This window comes from Diadema antillarum, unplaced genomic scaffold (assembly GCF_040938485.1).
Source record: "Diadema antillarum isolate AM-2024a unplaced genomic scaffold, OU_Dant_1.0 seq00000081_RagTag, whole genome shotgun sequence".
Lineage (NCBI taxonomy): Eukaryota > Metazoa > Echinodermata > Echinoidea > Diadematoida > Diadematidae > Diadema > Diadema antillarum.
The window spans coordinates 592,728-605,408 of NW_027271174.1; positions in this window are offsets into that span (position 1 = coordinate 592,728).

A 12,681-nucleotide genomic window follows, 5' to 3' on the forward strand; every position below is an offset into this window, starting at 1 on the left:
TTCAAGCTATCTTCACTTCTCTTAAAGGAATGGTATAGTGTTGGTTAAGGTGAGGATTTAGCTCTTTTTTTTTTTTGGCGAGATACATGTACTTAGAAACCACTTAAAAAAATTCCATGAGGAATTCCAACTTTATTTGATGAAAATCCGTTTTGAAATGGCTGAGATATCCAAAAACAAAGTAAAACAAAGCAATCCTAATGAAAGGTGGGTCAAAGACAATTGACTCTTGTCTCATTTCATAATATATCTGTCAATAAAGAATTATACTTGCAGATTATTCCACATCAGTTTTATTTGCGGAAATCAATTGTAAAAGTGATAAAGCCGGCTTTTCAGGATGGTACAGTTTTAAAAACTTTCACATGATACAGCTCTGATTTACACTTTTTTTCACAAACTTCTTTTGTTTTGTATACTCTATCATTAAGTGATATTTCATTTCATTTGATAAATAAACAAGCAAAATATAGCCAACGTTATGTTAACGATCAAAATGAGTCTTGAGATTGCTCAGCAAGACGGCGGCATCGAACATCGATCATCAAAGGCACAAATGCACCGGTAGTTTTTTTCCCCCTTTTTTTGTACATCAATAGGAACTATGTGAATAATTACAGCCAGTTGGAACTCCCACTCTTAAGCCTCCTCAAATCAAACATGACTGTGATTGTTTTACTCCTTCTTTCTTTAAACAGAGTGAAGCTTCACTAAGAGAAACGGCACTTATCCGTTGTCAACTAGCTCAGAGAAGTCAGTACACAGAAAGATGGTCCAAAGTCTTTGTTTTATTTGGCGCATTTTTCAGTTTGATCATTGAACTCGTTAGTTATCGCAGACTTATGTGCAACATTTTAAATGTCGAGCACGTTTTACAGTCGCTTTATCATTTTGAGTGGCAGCTCTGCACATAGTCTACATGACTGTGCACGTGTATCCTATGTATATGATGCATGTATCATATACATATTGTTTAGTTTGACCAAAGTAAACGAGTCTTGATAACATAAACAGATAAATGAAGAATTCAGTTCTTGTGATTAAAGGAATACTTCATCATCACCTTTTACCTTATACTTGATTTTGACCCCGTTAGTATCTATAACGCACTTAAGATACAAAATGATTCTATGTGCATTCACACATTACACAGTTCGAAGTGTGTGATTCAGACGCACTGGTATAATAGTTTTCGCCCACTTCCGCTTCGCTGATACTATTTTCACTATTGACTATTTCGCTTTAAAAACCTGCCCCCGCCCCGTAACGTTTGTCATGTAATGTCTTAATCATAATCATCAACCATATATTACTTATAAAACCATGTGCAAAGGGTCATGTACGGATGTACAACTTTTGACCCGTGTATGTACAGGGTTATAATTTTTACCAAATTACTGGTGCGGTTACAAGCGACAACAAAGTAATAGCGGCCTACATTCAATGTTTGTAGAGTGAAATGTGAAATGTATTGGTTTATTTCATATTAAGTGTGAAAAACACATTAAATGTTTTGCAGTGAGATCTTAATCACGTAACGATAGGCACAAAAACAGTTAAAATATGGCAGTGTGTCTGGTTTAAGGACCAGCTCTGCTGTGTATGATAGACGGTGAAATACATAGAAATAATGACATACTAGAAATCCATTGTAGCAAAAAAAAAAAAAAAAAAAAAAAAAAATGCTGAAAACTGCTTATCCAACAGTGGCGAGCCAATGGAGTAAAATGAAGTCAAACATCAAAAGGGGCCTGAGCTTTCGATCCTAGCAGAATCCTCGTCGGAGGCAAAATGACAAACAGGTAGGGAAAGCAATCACAATAAGGACTTCACACAACAAGAACAGTCAGGGACGGGCTAGGGACACAGAACAAAGAAAACAAAAGGGGAGGGTAGGAGATCATGGGCAAGGAACCCAACAGGTTAAGGGAGGGGGTTCAGAGCAGGAGGGTGGACAGACAAAAGACAGAGGAGGGTCAGTAATGATCCTGAGGACCATGCGGGGCAACCTTTGAAGGGTAAGGATGAATAGGGAGGCAACATCAAACAAGATGAGGAACAAAAGAGGGATAACGCAAGGAAAAAAATTGAAATAGCAACAGCATGGGGGAGGGGGTGCTGAGCAAGCAGCGAGCCCTAATAAGGTGTACCGAGGGGAGGCAACAAAATGAAAGTGAGAGTCAACTAAAATTACTAGAAATTCGTTTACTTGACTAACAAGTAAGGCACGTCAAGAGCGCCAACCAGACGGCAAGACGGGGTCATAACAAAACATAGACTATTGTGTGTAGATCATTAGGCCTACGGTAAAAGGCTACTATATACTAGGTGTTACACGAAACGGAAGTTCCCACTTTTGATCGTTAATAGTTCAAAAACTATATAAGATTATCAGATAACACTGATATGAGCAATATGAGCTGAATAGTGTACAATTTTGTTGGAGGTAATTCAAAAATGATAGCATGAATGAGTTTCATTAAATTCAAGATTTATTTTGAAGCTAGGTTTCAGATTTTGCTCTGTTTTCAACCCTCTGCACAAATTTATTTAGCACAGGGGTCAATTGGTGTGTATGGCAGTGTGTCATTAACACCCTAACAATGGTCCTGAACTGTGGCCAGGATTGGAAAGCTCTATTTCATGTTGATGAGAAATTCCACTGTCACAGCTAGTCTTTATTCATCCTGAATGCAGTGTATGCAAGCACACGAAAGCATGTGCTTATTTTTGTCATGTGCATGCATTTTACCCTTTACTATGAATTCAGACTAGCAGGGCAATCCATCACAACTTATCAATAAAGCATTCATGTGGCTTGGAGCAAGCGCCCAGATTACCCAGAAGCTAGTCAGCAGAGCTCTGAACAGGTGATAGTCATGTCCGGTGTCCAGGGTCATTGTAAGCACACACTCACATACACATCATTGGTTCTTGTGTAAAGTTCAATTTTGTACAGAGGGTTCAAATTTGATCAATATCTGGAACTTAACATTGAAATTAACGAAACTGATTCATGCTCTCATATTCAAATCACCTCCAACTAAATTGTACACTATTACTCATATCAATGACAGTGTTTTCTGATGTATAGTTTTCGAAATATTAAGGATCAGAAGTGGGAACCTATATAAGTTGACTTAAGTAGAATCAAATCGTAGACACAGATATGCGGAAGTTATGAAAAGGAAGTTTTGAAAAATTTTGTCACATGTTAATCTCATGTAACATCTTTTTTTCCTTTTCATTCCCTCAGTCAAGCTCCCGACGACACGTTATTTGAGAAAAAGCTTACCAAGATATATATATATATATATATATATATATATATTTTTTTTTTTTTTTTTACACCGTGACACGTGATAACTCTCCATGCTGATGTGCACTCGATTCCAGTGCTCCTTTCACACACTACTTATAACTGTGAACCATATCAATCCATAGGAACTAGAAACCAAGTAATCTTCCTTTACTAATTTGCATCTAGACGAGACGTAACAAGGACACTATGATAATTCTTAATTCCTAGACAGTCTATTACCTGGGCGAGTAACATCGTTCTAGTGATATATCAATCGTGTAATTTTATATCTATCAAAATTAGTGTTGATTCTCTGTTTCATATTGCTATGTTGAAAATAAAACTGGATGGTTCTGCCAAGCATTGTATGACTCGGAAGCCTCCAAACCTACCCAATGTTGGGGATAGGAACTTGTCAGCAGAGTAAAAATACTCTAATATTTCCTCTTTTTTTTGGGGGGGGGGGGGTTGAGAGCCGATGAGGTTCAAAGGTCAACCATATCCCCCACCCCCACCCCCATTCCCCAGATGTCAAGAATCATGTGGTGGAACTCTTCGGCGTCGTCATTTTTTTATCATCTTAGAAATACTATACCGGTAGGCCTATATAGACAGGGAGTTGTCGATATCCCTGGTGCGGACTGGATATACACGTCCTTAACATTACATAGTATTCTTGTTGCTTTATTTCAGCACTTCATTGTTGGAACACGATGACGTAAGTATTATTATATGGTATTTAAAGTATATCGTGTATACATTACATGTACTAACATTCCACAGCAACTTGTATTCAGTTTCATAATCAACGAGTAATAATATCATATTGGTATCAAATCTAAAGAGGCACAATTAAGTAATGGCTCGGTAACAAATACCATTAAGAGCTGCTACGAAAGCCGTACGAACGATTTTTAACAATTTCGTAAGATCTTCTTAAGAAGGCCGTATATACGAAACCAGCTTTCATAGATCGTTCGTAGACCGTAAGTTCGTAGCCTGGTCGATGGTCTTGTCGAAGATTTTTTGTTTTAACTTCGTACGAAACCCTCTCTTCATAAGACGGCCGTACGAATAGTGACATTCGTACGAACGCATCGTTCGTACGAACCTTTATGACCGTAGCTTAAGACATTTAGCTCATCATGTTGGGTAACTGATGTCATAATACGTTATATACAGTAGATGTTCTATGATACGCACCCTCATATTATGTGATCGAAGTCCCAGCCACAATATCCTTAAGAATAAATCCACCCCAAATAAATAAACTCCAAAAGAAAGAGAAAAATATTCCTTTCCGAACGATACAAAAATGACAAGAATCAGAACAAGAAATAAGTAAGATATGACATTTTAAAATTTCAATTTTTTTTTTTCGGAAAACATTTCTTGACCAGTCCTTTTGAACATTCAAATCAGCAAGTTGACGATGTCATGCTCACACCATTGCTTATTCATTTCCTTCACAGAAATGACAAAAATCTCGTATTCCAGCTAATATAAAACTTGTCTGAAAACCACCCAACTCTGATATATGTCTCGGTTTTATGGGAATATATTTTTACTTTTATCAGTTTATAATAACAATTTCTTTTTTCGAATTTCGACGTGTATAACATAATATGAAAATTGTGAGGGTAGTGTATTATCAACACGCTCATTTGAATATTCATAAGGACTAGCTGGTGAAGAAATGTTTTCCGAAAAATGTGAAATTTAGAAATGTCATACCTTCCTTATTTCTTATCAAATTTTTGGTATTCTTATATCACTCTGTGGGAATATTTGTCTCTTTCTTTGAAGTAAGTTTTGGGGTTGATTTCTTTTTTAGATCAAACTAATGAATAAGCATGTTTGACTTTTTGAGCGGCTATTAATCTCGATGACGAAGTATAAAAAAGGGGGAACTAGTTAGGTTGCATACTAGTCAGAATAATGATAAAGGGTCTATCAGAGTGCAACTGTATTTGTTACGATATATAGGAGATGCATCCATGAAAAGAATCATTTCTTCCCGTTTGCAGTATTACCGTATAGAGGAGAATAATACACAAAAACCACGAATTGTGTTACCTAAAAAAGAGATAGATAGCCCCCCTATATTTTTGTCGAAAAATGCAAAAAAAAAAATGAAATTGAAATTGTATTATATCGACGATGAGCCGCGGCAAATTTCAAAAGCTTAGAATAGACTGACAGCATTTTCATATTAAGAAAATTACAATTTCAGATAAGATTAAATTTTTTTCCTCAAAACGTGGTTCCTGAATAAATTGTAGGCAGTTGGGTAGGATAACTTGCAAATGCGACAGTCAACTAATGACGCAATGGTGATTGAGAAAAGGAAAGAAAGTCTGACGTCCGGCGATCTACCTATTTTTATCTTTAATTGTGCTAAGCCTGTACGTATATAGCATTATTTCACTAACGTGTGAATATTATGGAGGACCCAAACTTGAAGCCCTACAAAATTTAATGAACATCGATTCAAGAAGAGCACAATGCCACTGGATAAGTGAATTGGTAACGACCTCGAGTAAGTCACCGTGACGAAACTGCTCTCCCACTTTCCTTTTTCCTCTACGCTATTATTGGAACAACCTGTCGAAAGTTGTACGTACTCGTCGTTGTGTATAGGTGGCGCTGTTCATCCTACTGAGCCAGAGCCTTCAGGGCTCTGTACAGAGCTTGAGGGCATATTTGCCCCAACGTCTGTTTTGGTGTCTAGCTGGCGATCGCGGGATGACCCCGGCAAAACATGTACACACACACACACACACACACACACACACACACACACACATAGAGACCTTGTAAAAGATATGTACAAGATTCATTCCTTGGTACACTGTATAGGGTGTACATTTAGGACTCTCGAGATCACAAATATTTTCTAACGAGACTTAAATGCATGAACTTTCGATTTTTCGAAGTTTTTGTTGGATATTCCAATGTATGACGATCAATATCGCCATACATAACGAACTGTCTGAATTGAAGTCTTACTGAAGAACAGATGAATTGCATTTTGTGTAGTACATGTAATCATGTAGGCCTGCATGTATGACATACCATGAACAGAAAATGATTAGTATCGCGTTTTCAAACAAACTGCGTTGTACTGAATTACTAAGAACTACAAATAAAATAAAAAGATGACGCATATCCTTTAATAAATACTCAATCTCCTGTTGAGTTTATTTTCCACATTTTCATATCAAAATGGTGAACATAACAAACAAAAATGTACATATTTACAAAGATTTAGCTTTACATGTACACTGACAGATAAATTTTGTTCACTGGTATTGACATATTTCTTACAGTGGTTAAAAACAAGATGAAAACAATGTGGCATAATTGTGATATTCAAGACACTTTGTACATGTAATAGCAAAATAAAATGTACGAAAAAATCTGTTGCATAAAATTGAGCATTTTATATACATATGAACAATACCTCTGTTACACATTCATATCCTCCAACAGTACATGATACAGAATGAATGAAACTATAACAATTGACTTGCAAGTTTCAACCATAGTTATAATCACACAGCAAATCTTTGTGAGATAAATATATTTCAAACAAACAAAATTATAGCGTGTCTCATGATATAAGTTCCTTTCACATGATATAATAATGTACCTCACGGAAAACGAATTTTGAGTTGAAAAATATATTATGTAGACACTGTCTGTTCGTGTCCAAACATTGAATCTTGGACACCCATCTCAGTAAATATTCAGGTGCACACAGAGTGTCCATTATACAACAGTTAGTCAAAATAATGATTCATTTTACAGTGCAACCCACACTGACAGGATCCACAGCAGAGGTGCCAAATTGGCAATGAGGGAGATACTTGTGTGCTACAGTGGCAACTCAGCATAACCAGATCCTTGGGACCAAGACAATTTGTTCATAATCAGTAGTCAATAAACAAAACAAAACAAAACAAAGGAAATAAATTAATTGGCATGGGAGAAACTAATGTTGTTTGTTATATCAGGAATTTTGTTGTATCAGATCTCTTTATATCGAATTTCCATTGAACATGCATCTCAATAGGCAAAAACAATTCCCAAATTAGGGAACCTTTCATAAGCTCTTTTGTCAAGACATAAATACAATGTAGATATTCAAAGTTTGCAGCTTCCTGCAGAACCAAGAAGACCTGACTGGTCTGCTATACAGAGAGGAGGGACGAGATCCAAAGTGCGATCACTTTCGCTCTTGCTCAGGCTAACTTGGAGTGCTTTTAGGCTCCCTGAACAAGGGATAATTTGAAAACTTAAAAGGGATCGTAAACTTTTCGTTTAGACGGGGCTCCAAGTGTCCAGCTTTTTTGTGTGTGTGTGAAATAATGAGAAACCTTTCATGAAAGCTGGTATGAAATATGAAAAAGTATGCACTTCAAAGAGGAACTCAAAATTAATTTGATGAAAATTGGTTTTGAGTGGCTGAGATATCCAAAACATAGCAGTCATAGTAAAAGGTGGGACCCACCTTTAACTAGGACCACTTTGTTTTACTTTGATTTTGGACATCTCAGCCATTCAAATCCGATTTGCATCAAATAAATTATGAATTCCTCCTAGAATTGTATGCTCTTTAATTTTTTCATAAGGGGTTTCTATTTATTTCATAAACAGTTAAAATCGCAATCCATCCATCCACCAAAACTTTACTATTCCTTTTAAGGAGCAACACTGTTAGGTACATGTAGGTCATAAACTGAATTCACTATATGGTGACTCAGATGAGAGTAACTGTACTGTAAAACGAGAAATTTTCGCGTGCATTTTAATTTCGCAAATTTCGCGAGCGCCAAAATTCGTGAAATTAAAATGCACGCGAAAGTTTTTGTCTACACTACATGCATTGAACGCCAGTGGCAATTCGCGAAAATTTCATGCCGCGAAAAAGGCTGTCAGCTCCAATTCGCGAAAATTTCACGCCACGAATATATCATGTTTTACAGTATTATGTATATTTCCTCAAATGGGCACCTTAAATATCAATATGACATTATCAAGAGTTAAACATAGGTACTATTCATATATATTAGCCAAACAAAGCAAAATGTTGCATAAAAAGGAGATTTTTAAAAATACAAACGACATTGATTTGACATCTCCTTGTTCAAATCTTCTGCAAAGCTGAAAACCTTGACATCAATGAAAGCATTCTCTTGCTATCCCAGCATAAAATGATTATAACTAAACTGTACCGAGTGATGCAATCTGATCACATTGACAAACCATCAAGTCAGGGTTTAAATCATCTCCCTATGTCTATACCTGAATGACTGTATAAGCCCGAAACTTTGCACAAATGTATCAAATACACTGTTAGATTTGGACAGGAGCATGACATTGAATTACAAACGCAAACTAATCAGCTCTAGTCTTTCTAGTCAGTTTGCTGTTAACTTCACATGACAGAGTCTGAATGCAAACACAATGCGATTTCATGCAGTCTTTCACTTTCTGGCAGGCTCAATTAAGAATTTAATGAAATTAAAAGCTGTTGCTATGAGGTCTAACTTCAACTCCTTGCTCCAACTGCTTTGCCATTTCTCATCACGTACTCATGTTAGTGTGATGTATTGTTTCTGAATGTAACAATGCATGCCCTCTGACGTGAGAAGACAAGGGGCAGTGTTAGTGTATTATGAGCCAATTGGCAAGTTCCCTTTGGTGGCATAAGATGAAAATCTTTCCTTAAAAAGGCTGGTGGGTGATCTCCAGGGGCAGGTTAACTGGTAGCCATCCACACAGTATGTACTGTAGCTGGCCCCTATTATGAAATATACATATTGTAGTTTGCTTCTGTTGTATTAAACAGGACAAAGCATTATACATTTCAACACTGACAGTAAATGGTCACAACTCAAGACAACATGTAGTGTCCACTCTGCTAACTTGATAGCACACACGTACAGTACGACAATAATAAGCACTTGGTGTACAATCTTATTCCAACATAAAATAATCATGCAACGTGTCTGCACTCACCATCTCCTTATTCCGACTGAGCAAGAGTATTCTCTTTGCCAGGATGTAATGTATATCCTGACCAACATGTACAAAATATAGTCTAGGAGAAGGCAGGGAGGAGACTCTAAGCTATATTGCAGTGTAGACTCATTCAGTTGTTGACACTTACAAGGATGCACGAGAGGACAGTACTTCATGGCAATGCGAGGGAATACATTGGGAATCACTGTCGCAAGGATATGGATCGCATACCTTAAATCTGCACCACTCGGATGACAATCAGAATTTAATCTATTGCTACTTTCCCCCGACTTATCACAATCTACTTGTTGGCTCATTATTAAACAGGCCCTAGAAATGGAATAATTACTGTAAATACAATTGACAAGAAAAATCTGTTTATGCATGACTTTCGGAAGTTCATTGTTATGACGACAATACACTGGGTGTATTTTGAAGGAAAATCTCTATGACTGTTGAATCAATGTCACTATGAATAACAGTAGTCCTTCTATTGTTATTCACAAATCAGGACAATGAACTTTGATGCTTACAAATTCAAGGTACATGTATGACATTTTGTCACACAAGGCGCAAATCTCACACTGGCTTGTCGGTGCCGTCCAATTAATTGACAGAATATGATAGTTTTGGTTTATGCCATGTGAAGAACTTGGTATCATATACAATGTATAAATACTGATATCTATGAAGGAAAATATGTATGTAGCAATTAAGTCTGGAAAAAGACAACCACCAAACATATCTTCAACATAGGGCAACATGAATACATACAAACTGACAAATTTTCTCTCTCTAGGTCAATAACTGTGCCCAATATTTCTCACCTTCTCTCTGCTAATACTCGGCATCATATTCCATACGGAAGGCAACAATGAAATAAAACTGAAGATGCTGTCTTAGAAAATATGCAAGTACAGTGTACTTCAGGGGCAACATTGTTCCCCCACTAAACACGATTTTTTGTAAGGTAACACACTACATACATCTGATAGAACATGTTTGTCTTATCAATATCACTGTATTGAAACTGCAACGACACACCATTCATAATCAGCCTGTTATTGACAGCACTTGTGAAATGCTGCCTAACATACAGTCAGTAATATGCCTTGAAATATATGGAAAAATGTCACCTGTATTTAGTTAGGTTTTTTTTTTTTTTTCCTTTCTGTCCAATATGATATTCAATACATATCATATCTATCATGCAACAAAATCAGAATGTATCTTTTTAAATTTAGGATATATCACTTGCCTGGAAACATAGTCTAGTTTCAGACAAAACCTAAACTTCTGAAGTCACATGGCATAAATGCTATTGTGATAAAAGCGCAACTTTGCTTCATCATTTGAACACTGGAAAAAGATTTGTTTTGGTTACCAAGACGACCACCCATACTGTCGGGAGAGAAACATTCCCCCTGAATACGCCAATTCACTGGGATTGAGAAAAGTACTTTGTCTTATACCCCTTTCAGGTAATCGCGGTTCAATTATCCGCATCCAAATAATGCGGATGAAGTAATCAAAATCGTGTTCGTATATCCCATGAAGTGCGCACTACTTTTACGAGCGCCCGTTCATATAACGTGCGAAAGACGGAAGTATTTGTCATGGTTATTGCGCACGCCTCTATAATAACGTAATGTTTCCGGTGATATATACTCACGTGTATGCACAGCTCTCGCTCAAGCTCAGCAATCAGCGGTTGTGCGGGAAATCGAGTGACCTTTGACCGAACTGTGGAATGTTAGTGCGCATAAGTCGTAAAACGCGTTCATGTATTCTCGATGAACTCCTCATGCTGCAATAATGCGCATAATAGCAGCATCAAAATAATGCGCACTTTTTTACTCCTCTCCCGTTCATGTAATCGAAATTTTACGACTTATTGCTCCTATCATCCGCATCCATGATTACCTGAAAGGGGTATTACAGAATCTTCAAATGTTTCCTACGTCCATGTCAAAGGAAGGACAAAATCAGAGCTTTATTTGGAGGGCTGGCTGAGGCAGGTTTTTGGCTGTGCAAGTTCAACATTGGCAAGTTTAACTGTGGTAATACATCAATTAAAACTGACCCATTCCTCATCAATGTATATGGATCCAATATTTATGCACACAGTATCTACAAAATTTACTCTGTTATGTTGTACATCAAAAAGACTCGTGTGCATCTAATTTTATCACAACAATTCTAACAAGACCCTGAGACTAAAAGAAAACAACTAACAAATAAACAAATTAACAAATTAACAAATTAACAAATTAACAAATTAACAAACAAAAGTGAGATGTTTCAGTCTTTGTCAACCATACTGCATCTTTCTCCATACTGCCCTGGTACAACACGTGTACATCTACCACATCAGCTTCTGAATAATCTCTCATAGCTGCAAAAATCCATATCTAACCTTACAGCTGCAAAAGTCTGAAGATCAAACAAAATGAATGTTTACAAACAAACAAACAAAAACACTACGTGCAACACTTGAAATCATACAAAATCTTGCTGACATGTGCTCACAAATGAAGCAATGACACAATAACTTAAATTAATATGTTAACAATACTTTGGACACTGTATAAAGGTGCCACAAGTATGACAAAAACATACACTGAAAAAAAAGTAAGAAAGAACACAAATTCTACATTCTCTTCATTCCAATCACAATTCATATTTTTCATAGTCTTCTGAAGAGCTTTGAGCTTGAACACCGACCACTGCATAGGTTATGAGTAATACGATGTATACATGTACGTGGTTAATTGAATGTACACTCCTTGGTTGAAAGAGACATTATTTGCTATGGTGCTCTCTTGCTGTAGTCAATATCCCCCATCAAAACTAAATGGCATTTCTGCCACAAGACTTGATTTCACAGCACCCCTGATGGTGTCCTGATTTTAGTTTTTCTGGGGAAGGGAACTGCCATACAGGCAATGTGCATCATACCGTCTAAAGATGCACAAATAATAAGCAGGTTCACGACATTGCTTTTCTAAGTTAACAAAAGGAAGATATCGTGTGATGTACACTTTGTAATCTGACATGTTATAAGGGAACCTTATCATAACAAGAACCTAAAAGCCATAACAAATACCTTGTTATGTCAGGTTTTTCATTACCGGTACATCAAGGTACAAAAAACAAAGAAATATAACTAAGTTAAAACCTGGAAAGTCACCTTTGTTATAAGAGGGTTTTGTTATATCTGTCCTCTTTATAATCAAGTTCCACTGCATGTGACAAATGTACAATGGTAAGCATGGTCACTCACACCTGCTGACGTGAAATTTCTACAGTGAACTGACGCTATCCCTGACAGATGTATGCGACATCATTGGGCA